We start from the raw sequence: 18,543 nt of genomic DNA, 5'->3' as shown, positions 1-18,543 counted from the left end.
TCCTCCTCATTGAATTCATATTTTTATTCTTTTAGATGAACAACTGTACATAAAGGTAACATAAAAACTGTGAAACCTCAAAGAAAAATAGGTGATATTTTTACCTCTTACTCATTCCTCAAGTGGAGAGGAAATTTTTAAAATGGGCACAATGTGAGATTTAACACTGGAAAAAATACATATTAAACTGGTTGAACTGGCTCCATTTGGACCAGGTACAGCACAATAATTATAGAACAGCAACATCTTTTTTTAAAAAGATTTTTTCAAGTATAGCACACCATTGTTAAAGAAATAAGATCAGTCCCCTAGAAATTCTACGACAGCACATGGAACAGTGGTGGAGAGGTACCAAAAATGAATTAGCATGGTTTCTATAACAACTTCTCATACTCATGCATCAACATTCTTAAAAGGAGAACTGAAGTTCAGAGAACAATCAAATCTTGGTCACTGTTTCTTTCTCAGACCATAGATTACTGCCATGATCTTAGTTTGCCTGTTGGTTTATGGTAGTATAAGGAAGAATTTTTGATGTGTGTAAAATATTTTTGAATTTCTGTTGGTCTTATGGACAATGGGCAGGGGGTAGCATTGGAAGTAAATGATTTTTCTCATCTGGAAGTATGTTGAAAAGGTTTTAAAAAAGTTTCACGGGAAGAACACTTTTCTTGAACAACAGACTACCACAAGGGCATGCAATCTGTAACGAACAGACAAAATTACAAGTATAACTTCAAATGACTGCACCTGCCCTTAATAGTCCAGCAAAAAGATATTTTCTGAAAGTTAGTCTATCATGGGATAAAATAAACAAGTTACTTTATCCGGACTATTACATCTATTTAAGATAGTTACAAACACACTTCAAGAACTCTCCTTTTTTCTCCTAAAATCTATTAATTCTGAAAAATTGATGGCAGAACTTTGACAATTGATAGTTAACAGGAAACTGCTGCTCTCAAGGTTGCTCTGTGGTTTTCTTTCCTCACATACTCCACAATGAGCACATTTTAAAATGGTCACTGAGATAGTTTGACACCATCTCCTTTTTTCAGATAACTCATAGTTTCTCTGTAGAGTGGGATGTAAAGATCATTGTCACCAACACCTTTAGGGATCAGGAGCAAACCCAAGAATCTATTACCCCATTAGCCCTATAGAATGGTGGGGAATCTTTGGAGTCATGTTACTACGGCTACAAACAGACAATCTGGGGAATCTCTTGTGCCAGTAATGGAAAAAGCCAGAGCTAGTATCACCAACCACAGGAAGGAAAAAATGCTCATGGATAGATATTTTTCACGAACTGGTGAACAGGATACACATACATATATATACACACAATACCTATATATACATAAATACACACACATGCACATATTTTAGTCATTTCAGTCATGTCTTACTCTGTGACCCCATTTGGGGTTTTCTTGCCAAAGATATCAGAGTAGTTTGACATTTCTTTCTCCAACTCATTTTCAGATGAAGATACTGAGGCAAAAAAAGGTAGTGTCTGATGAAGTGTGGCAGACAGGCAACCATTTCTTTCTTTTTTTAAATTTTGCTTTTTTGGGGGGAAGGCAGGGCAATTGAGGTTAAATGACTTGCCCAAGGTCACATAGCTAGTAAGTGTTAAGTGTCTGAGGCTGGATTTGAACTTAGGTTCTCCTGACTCCAGGGCCAGTGCTCTATTCACTGCACCACCTAGCTGCCCCAGGCAACCATTTCAAAGAAATGATTCTCAGGGGTTGGTCATGGAGTCAGGAGGACCTCAGTTCAAATCTGGCTGCAGACACTTTACTAGCTGTGTGACCTTGGGCAAATTACTTAAACCTATTGCCTCCAAACTGAAAAAAAAGAAAATAAAAAAAAAGAAATGATCCTTGAGACCAGAGTATCATTTTTACAGTCAAACTTTTCATTAGTCTTTTAGCTACCATCTTACATTGCATCTTACTAGTCATACATACTCTATGTAACTTGGAAGAGTTAAGATCTCTAAAATGATTGTCAAGGAAAGAAAGGGAGGAAGGAAGGGTGGGTACAAATCCATGATGATCATTTGAAACACACATTTAAAATGAATTCGACAGAAGTGCATTGTAACATTCCTTGATACAATATATTTACCTATAGAAACATAGCATGTAGGGGCGGCCAGGTGGCTCAGCAAGTAAGAGCACCAGCTCCAGTGTCCAGGATGACCTGGAGATCAAATCTAGGCTTAGATACTTAGCACCACACCCAGAAATAATAACTGGCCATGTAACCTTGAGCAAGTTACTTAACCCCAATTGCTTAAAAAAAAAAAAAAAAGAAACACAACATGTTTTCAAATTATGATTTTGTTGTTAAACTGCCAACCTGACTTCCTTTTTTTTTAATGATTCAAGTATTTTGCTGAGTTTTGTAATTGCCTTTCAATGCACTCACCATGCTTCAGGCACTATCAGAGAGAAAGTGTAATTCTCCACAATTTTCTACAATTACTGCTGATTTTTATCAGTAGGAGTAGCCCATAATTGGCACAATATTAATCAATCTCATTACCAAAAAAGAAACCACTAATTTCCTGCAAAGTAGGTAACTAACGAAATGCTAAGCTGAGAATACCCTCACCTCAGAGAACAATGAGTCATTCCATGTACTGACTCTCTGTCAAAAGACACAGGGCCAAGGGCTTCCATGTCAAAAAGACTGCCTTAAAAAGTACCTGTGTTACCCCTTTCTATAACTTGAGGAAGAGGAAGCATAAAGAGAAAGGGGGAAAGGCAGCCTCTACCTAAGTGAATGCTAGTGTAGCAATTTCTCGCTTTGAACCAGAGATGATCACATTTATTGTATTTGATACTTCAGACAAAGAATTAGGGAGGCCCACCAAATGCTGAAACTGAGGAATATTTTGTTTTATGTAAGACCTACCAAATATGAGCAGGAAAACAAATGAGTACATAAACAGAACTGTGCTGGTCTCGATGCACAATGAGGAAGCAAAGGGGAAAGAGATGTGGAATTTAAAGAGAAAAGAACACATGAACCAGCTGAGGGAGAGGAGGAAAGAAATCACAGTTCTTACCTTCTAGACTATGGAATATATTTTGCATATCTTCAAGAAGCTGAGCATAGTCAGCCTCAATCTTTGCTTCACCATCTTTTATTGGACCTTGAATTTTATGGGGGAAAGTTTATAGAGAATCTCCCCTCTGTGTTCTCAGATGGTGGGCTTTTTTATTTTATTATCACTCTGGGCAGTCATTTCAACAGCTTTGTCTGCCATATCATGAAAAGCAATCATATTGGAGAGCTTGCCTACAGTCTTGTAGAATGGGCAGAACCTGTCATAACAAGTATATCTATTTTGCTACAAGAAGTCATCTTTGCTAAGTTTTGCTCCCTGTGGTAATTTTATTTATTTTTGCTAGAAGTCTTGTTGGAAAGAAGTCTTTCTATAGTTGTGGAGTGAGCCAATAGGTCTGGAGAGCAATTAGGAACTGGGTCTGAAGGGCAACCAAACTGTGCATATGATCCAGCAATAACAATACTAGATTTCTATACCAAAGAAATCATGAAAAAGGGAAGAGGACCTAGAACTACAAAAATATTTATAGCAGTTCTTTTTGTGGTGGCAAAGAATTGGAAATTGAGGGGATGCCCATTAGTTGGAGAATCACTGAAAAAGTTGTGGTATATAAATATAATGGAATACTATTACAGTATAATAAATGACAAGCAGACAAACTTCAGAAAAATCTGGAAAGATTTATGTGAACTGATGCAAAGTGAAGTGGGCAGAACCAGGAGAACATTGTACACAGTAAGAGTAAAATAGTGTGATGATCAACTATAATTGACTTAGCTCTTCTCAGTAATATGATGATCTAAGACAATTCCAAAAGACTCATGATGGAAAATGCTATCTGCGTCCAGAGAAAGAACTACGGAGTCTGAATGCAGAGTGAAGCATACTATTTTCACTTTATTTTTTTCCTGGTTTTTTCCTTTTGCAAACTGTAATTTTTTTGCAAACTGTTTCTTCTTTCACAACATGATTAATATGCAAATATGCTTTACATGATTACACATATATAAGCTTTATCAAATTGTTTACTGTCCTAAAGAGGGGGGAGAGAAGGGAGGGAGGGAGAAAATTTGGAACTCAAAATTATGTAAAAACTGAATGTTAAAAATTGTCTTTATGTGTAATTAGAAAAAAATAAAATTCTATTAAGACTTTTTTTTTAAAAAAAGAAAGAAATCAGGGGCAGCCAGATGGCACAGTGAGTAAGAGCACCCGGCCTCAGATACTTAACACCCACACAAAATAACTGGCCATGTAACCTTGAGCAAGTTACTTAACCCCAATTGCTTAAAAAAAAAAAAAAGAAAGAAATCTTCCCCACAAGAGGAACTTCCAAATCCTCTTTTTCCTACAGCATCTCTTCAGCCTTGGTCCTCAGAGGGACAAAAAATTACTTGTCATAGTACTCATCCAAGGCACGCATGTACTTGCTGTAGCTGATCAGCCGTTTTATAGGAAGTATTTATGCTGAGCTAGTCTCTTATCTAAGCTCCAGAACACCTGAACCATATGAGTGGTGGATGTGACAGGGTCAGAGAAGTCACCACCAGGGGAAGCAACAACTCCTATACTGCTGACACTCCCTTCCTTTTCTGGGTTTCCAAGACATTGTACTTGGCTAGGTCACTCATAAAAATGGGAACCAAGATATGCAGGGTAACCACTCTCAGCAGGCAGTAAACAATTTGAAATTTCTCTAAGGGCTTCAGTTCATTGAGAGGTAGAGTTAGCCTGACATGATAGATATACCAACATGATAGCCCATGTCACATAAATATTCAGACAGAGTAATTCCAGTGTAAACAGAAATTTCTTAGCCACGGGCATGTTGGAGGTGCTAGCCACCAAAGCCGTTCTCTTTATCACATACTTTATCTTCCCATCAGTTTTCATCAGTTAGGTCTGGGAAGTCTCTGAGTACTTCATACATTTCATTTCTTTTTTCTCTACAACCCACTTAAATGATCACATCATTTAGATAGAGGCTGTGTTACCAGAGTTTTTCCAGAGCCCAAAGTGCCAGGGATAGCAGTAGTTTCTCCTTATAAACATGAGAAAAACACCTTGAGGACTCGCTGGCCAGTTAACAGAGGGTGATTGACTGGCAGCTTCTCAGTCACAGGATGGACTTGATGGGGACGCCATAGTGGACCATAGCGTACTTCTTTACTACCTCAAGTTCTGGCCTCAAGACAACATCTGAGGTATCATAGTTGCCACAGAACGTTGTATGTCACTGTGCCTCAACCATAATTGTGCAATGGTAGTATAATTTTGTGATATTACTGCAAACCTGAAGATTTTGTGAGGTGTAAAATCATTTGATATCCTTGCTAAGAGCAGATACATTGACTCCTCTAGGAATGTAAATGGTAAATGCTTTGAGTTTGTTGGCTGTTGTCTGACAAAGCCCTCTGAATTTCATCAAAATGCTAAGACCAAGCTCCGCTGAGAGGGGTTTGCCTGTCCAGAATACTGAATCACCAACAGAGACACCAGAAGTTTCTTCATACACCTAGTTAGTGGTCGTGTCACCTTCCAACTGAATCATTTCTCTAAACAGTTTGCTATGGGCTCCTCTTACCAGTTCACATATAACTGCCCTGCCTATGTTACAGGCAGTGACCATAGATCCTGAGGCTCCATGCACATAGCCAAATGCACTTTCTTGGTCTTCATCTTGGATTTTGGGTAGCTGGAAGAAATCCATCCTGTTTGTTTGCTGCTCGGAGAGCTGCTGAGGATGGTGTGGTCAGTCAGGGGGAGATGAAACCCTTCGGCTCTCTCCAGCACTCTCTCTATTATACCCGCTGATACCGGCTCTGTCTATCAAGTCCCAGAAAATTCCTTTGCCTTTATTTTGTGTATATATTTGTATTTGCTTTTCCATGTACATGTTGATTCTCCTTAGTAGAAGATAAGCTCCCTGAGGGCAAGAACTATTTAATTTTTGTCTTTTTACGTTCAAGGTCTATTGCAGAGCCCAGCACATGGTAGATGCTGCATAAATTCCTGTTGAATAAATGAATGAACGAATACCCATTTTAAAGATGAGGAACCTGATGCCTAAGAGAGATTAGGAGACTTGCTTGTGGTCACACAGCTAGTAAGTACTGGACCCAAGATTTGAATCCATAGGGCAGCTAGGTGGCATAGTGAATACAGCACTGTCCCTGGAATCAGGAGGACCTGAGCTCAAAACTGGCTTCAGATACTTGACACATTTACTAGCTGTGTGACCTTGGGCAAGTCACTAACCCCAATTGCTCTGCCTTCCCCCCTCCAAAAAGCAAAAAAAAAAAAAAAAATTGAATCCAGACCTTCCTGACTCCAAGTCTAGCACTTTTCTCAACTATACCACTATGTCATGAGAAAGTGCTTTATTAAATACCTTGTAGCTTGACATTATACATTTTCATTCAAATTAATTCAGTTGATTGAAAAACATTTCAATTACCATTATGTGCAAAGAACTCCGCTAGACACTGAAGATACAAAAATAAAAAATGACTTAGTGCCTTCCTCCAAAGAGCTTCTGTTCTTCTAGGGGTGGAGCTTGGTATGAGCAGATATTTCAGCTACAGAGATAAAAGGCAGCATGCTATGATGGAAATAACACTAGATCTGGGTTTGAATTCTGCCCTCCACTATTTATTTAAGCATAACCTTCAGGGAATCACTTAATGAGTTGTAAAATAACAAGGTTGAATTCTATCACCTGTAAGGTTATTTTCAGTTTCTGAGTCCTACTATCTGACATGGTAAGTAGTAATGGAGTCAGAGTAAGAGGAATCAAGTTCAAATCCCATCTCTGTCACTGTGACCTTGAGCACTTAACCTTATTACATCTGTGACTTTGGGCAAGTCATCTAACTTGTTTGGGACAAAGCTCCCTCATCTGTCAAATAAGAGAGTTGGACCAGACAGCCTCTGGTCTTTTCCAGCTCTGAATCTATGATGTGACAAGGCTGTGATACAAGATTGTAGCTAAGATGTTGCACAGCCAAGATTCACATCTGTGTCTCATAATTTCAGACTTGGCCCTCTCTCCATGAGAGGCAACTAGATGGTTCAGTATTTTGAATGCTGGGCCTGGAGTCAGTAGTATCTGAGTTCAGATCTAGCCTCAGACACTTACTAGCTGTATAACCCCAGGCAAGTCATTTAATCCTGTTTGCCTCAGTTTCTTATCTGTAAAATAAACTGGAAAAGGAAAGAGAAAACCACTCCCAGTATCTTTGCCAAGAAAACCCCAAATGGAGTCATGAAGAGTTGGACACAACTAAACAATATTCTTTCCATGACACAATGCTGGTTCTGTAATTCAAAGAATAAAATGAGTTCCACAGGTTTCTGCTAGGCTAATCACATCTCACTTCCAAGGTACAGAAACTAGTACCCTTGACAGTTAGTACAAAGTAGTCATACAATCTGGGTCTCTGGGAGTTGGGTGGGAGGGAATTAGCAATTGGGATGTTTGGGACAAGCTTCTGAAGGAGGGAAGAGGGTTAGAGATCTGAGTCTTGAGGAAATCTAAGGACAATAATCCCTGTAGTATCATTATATTATCTACTTCCAAGCTTTATAAGAAGGACTATATGAGGGAATGTATTTAAAGTAATTTGCAGACCTCAAAGAGTTATATAAATGCCACTGTGAAACAGGTAGAGCAAGAATCAAATATTATCACATCCATTTCACAGATGATGAGATTGAGGTTCAGGTAAAGTGATGTGCTTCCCAACTGTGTAGATACAATGTTCCAAAAGTCTTGGTGCAGTTTTAAGCTTTTTGTAAGCCTCAGTAACCTTTAGTAGCTTAAAAATACATGAAGACTTTTGAGACATTCCATATAAAAACAAATTAAGAAATTACATTTGTATTTTGGCTTAATGTTTGCAATGAACTTTTCTCACAACAACTCTCTGAGGTAGGTAGTTAAAAATATCATCCTCATTTTACAGATGAGGTAATTGAGAGACTTGAGAGGCCACACAGCTAGTAAATGTCCGAGGTGGGATTTGAACTCAGGTGTCTTGAGACCAAGTTCAGGGGTTATCCAGTACTCCCTGTTGCCTCTCAATACAAAGAAAAGAACTGTCTTTGAACCTTAGTTTCTTTTTCTGTAAAATGACTATGTTATACTTATACACCATCCTCCCCTAGGCTGTTGTAAGAAAAAACATTTTACAAATTTTAAAAGTGTTATATAACTTTGAGTTATGATCATATAGCAAAGCTATAGCCACTTTCTAAACAGACTTGGCTCTTGGACAATGGCAGAGGAAACATTGTTTCATGTAACTAAAACTGGGTGGAAAGAGTCAAATGTGCCAACACAGCAGAGTGACTTCTCTCTTCCCTCTTGGAACCCTCTTATTAATATTTCATATGCATACATATATGTATATGTGTATGTATACGTGTGTGCACACATGCACACACATATATATATGCACACACACATACCTAATATCTCCTTTTCCAACTCCATCTGTATTTCCATTCTGAAATTCAGTGTAAGATTGCAGCAATGGTATAAATTATCGAAAAATAGCATTGATTGCTATAGCAGTGACAGGAGAAAAAAATAATGAACCTAAGGCTATTTCCTGGTCTATTTAAGTAAAATCATCCAATAATGTATTTTATCTATCAGTGTAAATGAATTCAGCATCAATATCAATATTCTATGGCATTTTCCTCGTGGTTTGGTAATCTGGGAAAAGCAAATTCTAATTCAGATCACCTATTCCTTCTGCTAGACTCATTAAAAAATTTTTTAAAACATTCTTTTCTTTTAAAATTTTAAGTTCCAAATTCCCTCCCTCCTTCCCACTCCCCCCACTTTCTGAGAAAGCAAACAATATGATATCAATTACATGTAAAATTATGTAATATTTCCATATTAGTCATATTGCAAGAAAAAATTAAGAAAAATAAAGTGAAAAAACGATACTTCAATTTGTACTCAGAGTTCATCAGTTCTCTCTGTGGAGGTGGATAGCATTTTTTCATCATGAGTTCTTTGGGATTATCTTGGATCATTGTATTATTCATAGTAACCAAATCTTTCACAACTGATCATCAGTACAACATTACTGTTACTATACACAATGATCTAGTTCTTCTTGCTTCACTTTGCATCAATTCATATAAATCTTGCCATGTTTTTCTGAAACCACCCCCTTTGTCATTTCCACATCACAACAGTATTCCAACACAATCAGATGCCATAACTTATTCAGCCATTTCCCAAGTGATGAACAGTCCCTGGTTTCCAAATCTTTGCCACCACAAAAAAGCTGTGATATTTTTATATGTATAGGTCCTTTTCCTCTTTCTTTGATCTCTTTGAGATATAGACCTAGTAGTAGTATTGCTGGATCAAAGGTTATACACAGTTTTATAGTTCTTTGGGTCTAGTTCTAAAATGTTCTCCAGAATAGTTGGATCAGTTCACCACTCCACCATCAATTCATTAGTGGACCTATTTTTCACTCATGCCCTCCAGCATTTGTCATTTCTAATAAGTGTTAGGTGGTATCTCAGAGTTGTTTTAATTTGCTTTTCTCTAATCAATAGTGATTTAGAGCATTTTTTCCCATATGTCTATAGATATCTTTGATTTCTTCTTCTGAAAACTGCCTGTTTATATCCTTTGGACAGTTATCAATTGGGGAATGGCTCTTATTTTTCTAAATTTGACTCAGTTCTATACTCAGTATATATTTGAGAAATGAGGCTTTTATCAGAGAAACTTGCTGTAAAAATTTTTGCTATTACTTTTTTGTCTATGGTACCTTTTAGCAAAATGTAGTTTCCCTTATTATCTCTTTTAATTAGGTCTATTTTTGCTTTAGCTTTGTCTGAGATCATGATTGCTATCCCTGCTTTTTTTTTTTCAGTTCACATTGAAGCATATTAGATTATGCTCTAGCCCTTTATTTTATTTCTCTCTGTGTTTTTGTCTCAAGTATGTCTCGTGTTCACCATATATTGTTGGAGTCTTACTTCTAATCCATTCTGTTATTCACTTCCTTTTTATGGTTGAGCTCATCCCATTCACATTCACAATAATGATTACTGTGTTTTTCCCTCCATCCCATTTTCTTCTGTTTCTTCTGTCATTTTTATCCTGTTTCTCCTCAAAAGTCTATTTTGCTTCTAACCACTGCCTATTTTAACCTGTCCTCCCTTTTATCATTCACACTCTCCCTTTATCTTATTCCTTTCCTCTCCTATTTTCCTATTGAGTAAGTTAAATTTCTATACACAATTGAATGTGTATATATTTTCTTATTTCTTTGAATCAATTTCGATGAGAGTGAGGTTCAAACATTGCCCACCACCCCACTCAATTTCCCCTTAATTGTAAAAGCTTTTCCTTTTGTGCCTCTTTGTAAGAAAACTTTCTCCCTTCTATCTCTCCCTTTTCCCTTCTCCCAGTGTATCTCTTTTTCTCACTCCATTTTTTTAAATCATTCCAACATAATCGACTCACATCCATGCTCTCTGTCTATGTAAACTCTTTTTAACTGCCTTAATAATGAGAAAGTTCTTAGGTGTTACATCTTCCCATTTAGGATTTTAAATAGTTTAACTTTATTGAGATCCTTATAGTTACTCTTTCATATTTACTTTTTTATGCTTCTCTTGAATTTTTTGTTCACATGTCAGACTTTCTATTTAGCTCTGGTGTTTCATCAGGAATGCTTGAAAGTCCTCTATTTCATTAAATATCCATCTTCCCTTACCCCACCTCCCAATTATACTCAGTTTTGCTGGATAGGTTATTCTTGATTGTAATACTAGCTCCCCTGCCTTGCAGGATATTGTATTCCAAGCCTTTTGATCCATTAATGTGGAAGCTGCTAAATCTTGTGTTATCCTAACATGACTCCACAATATTTAAATTCTTTCTTTCTGGCTGCTTGAAAGATTTTCAGGCAGTCCAGTAATTCTTAAATTCTTTCTCTTTGACCTATTTTCCAGGTCAGTCGTTTTTTCTGTTGAGATATTTCACATTTTCTTCTATTTTTCCCATTCTTTTGGCTTTATTTTATTGTTTCTTGATGTCTCAAAGAGTTATTGATTTCTATTTGTTCAATTCTAATTTTTTTAAGGTATTATTTTCTTCAGTGAACTTTTGTACCTCTTTTTCCATTTGACCAATTCTTCTTTTTAAGGAATTCTTCTTTTCAGTTCTTTCTCTTTTTGTGTCTCTTTTACCATTAGACCAATTCTGTTTTTTAAGGTGTTATTTTCTTCAGCATTTTTTTTGGTGCTTCTTTTGCATCACTATTTGCATCACTCTCATTACTTTCCCAAATTTTTCCTCTACCACTCTTCTCTTTCTTTAACTCTTCCAGGAATTCTTGTTAAAGTTGGGTTCAATTAGCATTTTTTTGAGACTTTTTTGTAGCTATTTTCACATTGTTATGTTTTTTTGAGTTTGTGTCTAGGTCTTTTCTGCCATTGCTTTTTATGGTCAATTTTGTTGTTGTTTGCTCCTTTTCCCAGCCTGTTTCTTGACTTTGAACTTTATGCTAAAGTTGGGCTCTGCTAACCTGGAGGTGGGGAGGCACTGCTCTAAGCTTCATGCTTTTTCATGCTATTTTTTCAGAGGTAATTCTGGAGGTCTGTAAGATTTTGGTGCTTCCAAGGTGGTGTGATGTGGGGAGAGGTGTGATCACTACTCTCCTGTCTGTGCTCTGATCTTTATGAAAAAAGGGCCTCCGGTCCCTTGCAGTCACAAAGGTGATGCTTTCTTTGCCTTGGAACTGAGACCAGGACCCCTGCTCTCTTGTGACTGACTCCCAGCACTCTTCTCCAACCTGTAACAGCATTCCAGAACGGTGTGTGAGCAAAAGAATTGCCAATCGGTGTCAGCTATACCTAGTATCAGCAAAAGGTCCCATGTAATCTCTTTCTGATAGGTTGTCTGATCCCCTGACCATCCCATGGCTAAGAGCTTCCAAAGCTGCTGCTGCTGCAGCTGCTGTTTCTGCCATCACATATGTGGGCTCTAGACAGGTCTGTACCCTATGTCACCAGCTTCCCTTGCTGACCTCATAACTTTTATTAGGCTGGAAAAATATCTCACTCTCACATTTTGTTGGCTCTCTTGCTTCAAAATTCGATTTGAGGCATTATTTTAAAGTTGTTTGGAGGCAGATGTTGAGAGAGTTCAGCTGAATTGCCTCTAATCTCCCTTTTTGTCAGGCTCTTGCCAGCCCATTCCCTCCCATCTGCCCACATCCAACATAGAGATAGTACATGGGCTGACTGAGGAGCACAAGATTTGGAGTATGGAGACCTAGTTTCAAATCTTACCTATCTCCTTGCATAAGTGACTTTAGATGACACCAATTGCCTGTCCGGGTTTCATTTACTTGTAAAATCAGGGTATTGGACTTAAATTCTAAGTTTTAAATAAGGTGTGACTGGGATCTTAGGAAGCTTTTTTTAAACCTATGGACAGTCTTTTTTACATTAAATACCATAGGACTGGATCATAGGGATAGCAAACTTGGTCAGCAACTATCTCACAAGGGATAATAGGGAAAATTATGCCATGATATTAACAGAGGTAAAATAGGAAACATATACTTTAAGAGGCTCCATTTCCTCACAGAATATCCCTAGCATATCCTTGAATATGTTGGGGTATGCAATCTAAATAAATCATATTTCAAGAGGTAGCAGCAGCAGATAAAATATAAAGTGTCATTAAAATAACATCTACAAGACTCTGAACACTAAGAAATAACACTTTTTATTTATGTTTTTAATACTTCAAGATTTATCACTTTATGAATTTCATAAATGACTGAATATGCAAGTGATACCTGCTATTGATGATCAAATAATATACATTTTCTAATAGCTGAACAGTTTGTTTTTATTGTGTTTTTTGGCTATAGGAGATCATTAAAAGCAAAGCCTATATGACATTACACACACACACACACACACACACACACACACACAGAGCACGGTCTAGGCTCCCAAAGAAATGGTAGGTAAACAAAAAAGCCTTTGCATGCTTCACTCCACAAGATGAATTTCCCTAGAAAGAATGCAATGAAAATACCTCCAGTTACAAAAGCAGTGAAGGAAGAGGACTGGCAACATTCTTTCTGAAAGTCATGGCTGGGCTTGCTCCAGATTTACTCATGTGTGCTGCCTTTCTGAGTCTTTCTCAGGTGTTGATTTTCTTCTGATATTTTCATCATTCTTCTCAAATTTTTATATACTTATACACTCTTCCACTAGTATTCTTACTTCAGGATTGTTGAGTGAGACACCAGGGGCTTTTGGCCTGGGGCCATCTTGCTTAGATGTCTTCAGTAGCACAGCTTTGCTAGGCTCCATAGCTATTAACTTAGATTCTTTTTTTCTTTCTTTTGGAGATAACCAAGGTTAAGTGACTTGCCCAGGGTCACACAGTTAGTAAGTGTCTGAAGTCGTATTTGAAGTCAGGTCCTCCTGACTCTAGGGCCGGTGCTCTATCCCCTGTGCCATCTAGCTGACCCTTAAATTATATTCTTTGGGCATTTCAAATATACATCTCAGTTTGGTATCTATCTGTTCACCAGGTTTTGCTTCTTTCTACAGTTTCTATATCTAAAGGGCTTGATGGAACAAAAATTGTCTGTACCATAAACTTGTGTTTACTTTTCTTATTCAGATTATAGTTAAAAACCTGAGTAGCATCACTGAAACAGCTCTGTTTGACCCTGGATCAGTAGTTATTCCTCCCACATAGCAGGGATTAGAGGAGTGGCAGCCTTATACAACAGAAAATCCACATGAAGATTTTGGCCTTCCCTTTGTACCAGAGAAGAAGTCTGAATTATCATGGTATTTTTTTTTAAAGCAATCGGGGTTAAGTAACTTGCTCAAGGTTACCGGCCAGTTATTTCTGGGTGTGGGGCTGAGTGTCTGAGCCCGGGACTCGATCTCCAGGTCATCCCAACACTGGAGCCCGTGTTCTTACTCGCTGTGCTACCTGGCCGCCCCTATCATGGTATTAAAAGATAAAATATGTTGATATTATACAATACTGTACATATATCTTATGCACTTCTGAGTTTCTAACTTTTTTTTGTGTCATCTGCTGGCTTTTGCATGTTATCTGCAACTTCTGTAAAACTCCCAATTTAATTTCTTATGCTTATTCATGATATATTGAAACCATGATGGAGAAAGTCACAGTATGGAATGGATGACTGTAATAAAATTTTTTTCCTTTTTTTTTCCTAGTCCAACCTGTACCTGAAAAAGAATCCTGCCAACAATAATATGCCTGGAAAGCAGTCACTAGGCCATTTTACTTTGAACCACAGTACTGTCTGTTGCACATTTTTACCTGAATTTCCCCTTGGCTTCTAAAATCAACACATCCAAAGCAGAGCTCATCTCTCTCTCTTCCCAATGCCTCCAAACTTCTCCTCTTCCATTCTTTTCTGTCTCTCCTGGGTTCTTAACTTGGTATTTTTCTCCACTCCTTCCCTCACACAATTAGGTCTTATCAGTTCTGCTTCTGCAATATCTGATCTCCTCTCCATTCACATGGTCACTGCCATATCTCAGACCCTAGTCACTTAAAAAAAAATCACAATTTCTTCTTCCCTTTGCCCTTGCTCTCCCATAGAACAACAAAAGAAAAAGCACTAATTAACATTTATACAGTGCCCTAACGTTTACAGAGTTCTGCATATTGTCTCATTTGATACAGTAACCCTGTGAAGTAGGTGCTGTTATCATTTATAATAGGTGCTATTATTATTTATATGTGAGGAAACTGGGGCTGAGAGGTAGATGACTTGCCCAGGGTCACACTGCTACTAAATGTCCAAGAGAGGACTATACACTTGGGTCTCTCTGACTCCCAGTCTAGAACTCTACCCATTGTACCACCTACCTGCCTAAAAGCTCCCAAAACATTCACAACAAACAAAACCTGGCAGTTATAACAAAAAAGAAAATTCTACAATTCTACATTGGTCATGTCCAAATATCTCATTCTTGATATTAAATCTATCACCTCTCTGGTAGGAGGAGGGTGTCATGACTCATCTTTGGTCCTCTGGACTCATTCTTTATCTTTGATTTATCAGATAAATAATTCTAGTATTCATCCTCATATACTACTGAAGAGGTGCTTTGAAACATAATTTTCTATCTGATGAATTTAAAAGTGACTATGTGTGGGAAGGGGCCTTTAAATTCTAGGTCTTTGTCAGAATCTTCTTTTACTTTGCCATCCCTGCCCCTGCCCCCAATCCTTATCAGAGAGATAGAACAGAGGTTAGGGAGCCTCTAAATTTCTAGAAGATCTCCACTTAACAGCTAGTGAAATAGGGTTTGGGGCTCCAATGGAGTCCCAATGATATAAGAGGGGTATTATCTCCTGTTAAATAATTCAAGATCTATCTCCTTCCACAACCTTTTTCTAGTTAGTTCTCTTCATCTTCCCTTCTCTTACCACTCAGATTCAATATTGTTTCTGTAATTATTTTATTTACATGTGCATAATTCTGTTAACTAAATACATATCAAGGGACAGCTAGGTGTTGAAGTGAATAGAGCACTGGCCCTGGAGTCAGGAGGACCTGAGTTCAAATCTAGCCTCAGACACTTAACACTGTGTGACCTTGGGCAAGTCACTTAACCCCAGTTGCTCTATCTTCCCCCTCTAAAAAGCAAGCAAACAAACAAATGAACAAACAATCAAACAAACAAATAAATACATACATATCAGTTTTATCAGACAGTCCTAGAGGGTAAGGACTGAGTTTCTTCCTGAATATGTATTCCTCTTGCCTGAGAAATACCCATGGGAATTCCATAAATTCTCCTTGATTGTTGTTGACTAACAACTTATTCCTGTGTAACAGCTTGAAAATAAAGGACAACCCATTGCATGCCAGGCACATTAGAAAGCTAAATTGTGGGGCAGGTAAGTGAGGAAGTAAATAGAGCACCTGCCCTGGAGTAAGGAAGACCTGAGTTCAAATCTGACCTCAGACACTTAACACTTACTAGCTGTGTGACCTTAGGCAAGTCACTCAACCCCAATTGTCCTGCCTTCCCCCCTCCAAAAAAGACACCCCCCCCCAAAAGAAAGCTAAATTGTCACCCATGGAGTGAGGTCATTTTCAGTTTTTTACCAAAATTTACCAATAGACAAGTTACCTATTTAAAAAATATTAAGGAATAAGTTCTCAAATTTCAAAATTAAAGTTATTTAGCTTTTACTAATTTATCCCCATATTCCTTTGGTGGTATTTACCAATTTTTAATTTTGTTTTTATCTTTATGAAATAGAGGCAATGTGGCCTCTATTATGTTATTAAAGAGAACTAGCTTTGAAACAGGAAGATGTGGGTTCAGGTCTTGCCTTTGATACTAGCTCTGTGACCCTGAACAAGTCACTTAATCATTCAGTGCTTCCTGATTACAAATTACAGAGAAGGTGACAATCTGCATAATCTATAAATGAAGTATCCTTATCTTGAAGTTCTTACACCAACGAAATCACTTGTACAGTCCCTTTCCCTATTTTTTATTTCTTTAAAAAGTTTTTAAAATTTTATTCTGAACTTTTAAACAAGTATTTCTGTAACATAGAATAAACAAAAAGCTGATTTTACATGAAATTGCACATCTACTATGTATAACTTGTTATTCCTTTTATATATATAATAAAGTTATGTGTAACTTTCTTCTTTTTCCTTCTCTTCCTGCCCCACCCTAGAGATGCCTATCATTATGATGAGGTGGAGGCTCTGGGAATCCCCTTGAATCCTTGAGGTACAGGCTCTGGGAACCCCCCTTGAACTCTGATTAAATCGTCCCATTTGATGAGTCATTTGCATGAGGCCATAAGCCTTACATTGTGGCTGGGCCCAGGCTTCTGTTACTAGCCTAGTCCTCCATTGTCCATCTACTTCCCAATCTTGAGTCTATCAAAATATCAGTCCACCCTTGAACTGGCCTAGCCCACCATTGTCTGTAGTCTCCAGGTAGCCTCCAGAAACTTCCCACCCTTAATCACTCATTGACCTCATCTGACTTCTCCTGAAGACCCTCCCAAACTCCTCCTCTAGACCAGCCCTATATTCTTCCAACAACCTTTCTGTATATAAGATCCCATCTTCCCTCCATGTGTGTGAGAGCACCATAGAATGACCTAGCACAGGCTTATTCTGTGTCCAATACAAGTGAAATTTTAATAAACTTTACTTTTCTTTGGCTGAGAAGACTTGGGTTGAATTCATTCAGCAGGCCCTGGCGTGTTGGTATTTTGGGGTCTCCAGAGCAACCTAACCCTCTTTATGGGTAATCTCTTCAATTCGATACAAATATGTATGTACATATATATATATATATATGTGTATATATACATCATACACATACATATGTAAAACCATTCTATACATACGTCTATCAGTTATTTCTCTGGATGCAGATAGTGTCTTCCTTCATGTGTTCTTTATAGTTAATATGAATATTTATAATAGTCAAAATGACTTAGTCATTTGAAGTTGTTCTTGAACCAATATTGCTGTTCCTGTATATAATGTTCTCTTGGTTTTGCTCATTTCACTCTTCATTATTTCATTCAAGTCTTTCCATGTTTTTCTAAAATCATTGAGCTCATCATTACTTATAACAGTAGTATTCCATCACACTCATTTATCATAACTTGTTCACCCCTTCCCCAAATAATGGGCATTCCTCCAGTTCTTTGCCACCACAAAGAGAGCTGCTACAAATATTGTAGAACATAGACGTTCTTTTCTTTTTCCCCTAATCATCTTGGAAAACAGATTTGGTAGTGGTATTGCTGGGTCAAAGGGTAGGCAGTTTAAAAACTCTTTGGGCATAATTCCAGGTTGCTCCCCAAAATGGTTGGATCAATTCACAGTTCCATTAACAGTAAATTAGTGTCCCAATTTCTCCACATCTCCTCCAACATTTGTCACTTTCCTCTTCAATCATTATCTTTATCTTGATGAAAGACCATCTCTGGGCTAGTCCCAGAATGATGATTTTGTTGTTGTTGTTTTTGTTGTTCATAGTAACTCTGAAGATGACCTTCTGAGTTGTAGGGGGGTTGAGATCTATGTCTTGGGAAGGATTGTCCAGGTCAAGGAAATCACAGAGCTTTAAAACACTGAAGTACCAAGTATGAAAGAATGTACCATAGATAATTTTGTACTTCAGCACTGATGTCTGGGGTTGGGGCAGATTTGAGGAACCCAGGTTAAACTCCCATAAGAATTTCTCCTCATATCCAGAAGGGAAACTCTTAGTTTCTCTCTGTTTACTTTCCTACCTTTTCACTTTCCTCATCCCCAGAAAGATCTGGGAACTTGGGACCTTGGATCCCATTCTTGTCATAGGGGATGGGCAGGGCAGAGCTACCAGACGTGTGTGTATGTATATGT

General features: G+C 37.8%; 1 protein-coding gene and 2 pseudogenes across 1 annotated transcript in view; 1 reads left to right on the top strand and 2 right to left on the bottom strand.

The window, feature by feature from the left end:
* The window catches only part of LOC138170728 (serpin B4-like), a 427,261-nt gene that overhangs the window by 291,227 nt on the left and 117,491 nt on the right, over positions 1-18,543 (top strand). The window lies entirely within an intron of this gene.
* Positions 2,911-5,792, bottom strand: LOC138170306 (V-type proton ATPase catalytic subunit A pseudogene; annotated as a pseudogene).
* Positions 6,054-15,928, bottom strand: LOC138170305 (vesicle-associated membrane protein-associated protein A-like; annotated as a pseudogene).

The sequence above is a fragment of the Petaurus breviceps genome, unplaced genomic scaffold, assembly GCF_028583685.1.
Source record: "Petaurus breviceps papuanus isolate PSGF00001 unplaced genomic scaffold, PetGlider_PUasm1.0 38, whole genome shotgun sequence".
In the NCBI taxonomy this organism is placed as follows: domain Eukaryota; kingdom Metazoa; phylum Chordata; class Mammalia; order Diprotodontia; family Petauridae; genus Petaurus; species Petaurus breviceps.
The sequence above is the reverse complement of the archived record's forward strand: the minus strand, read 5'-3'. Positions and strand labels throughout refer to the sequence as shown.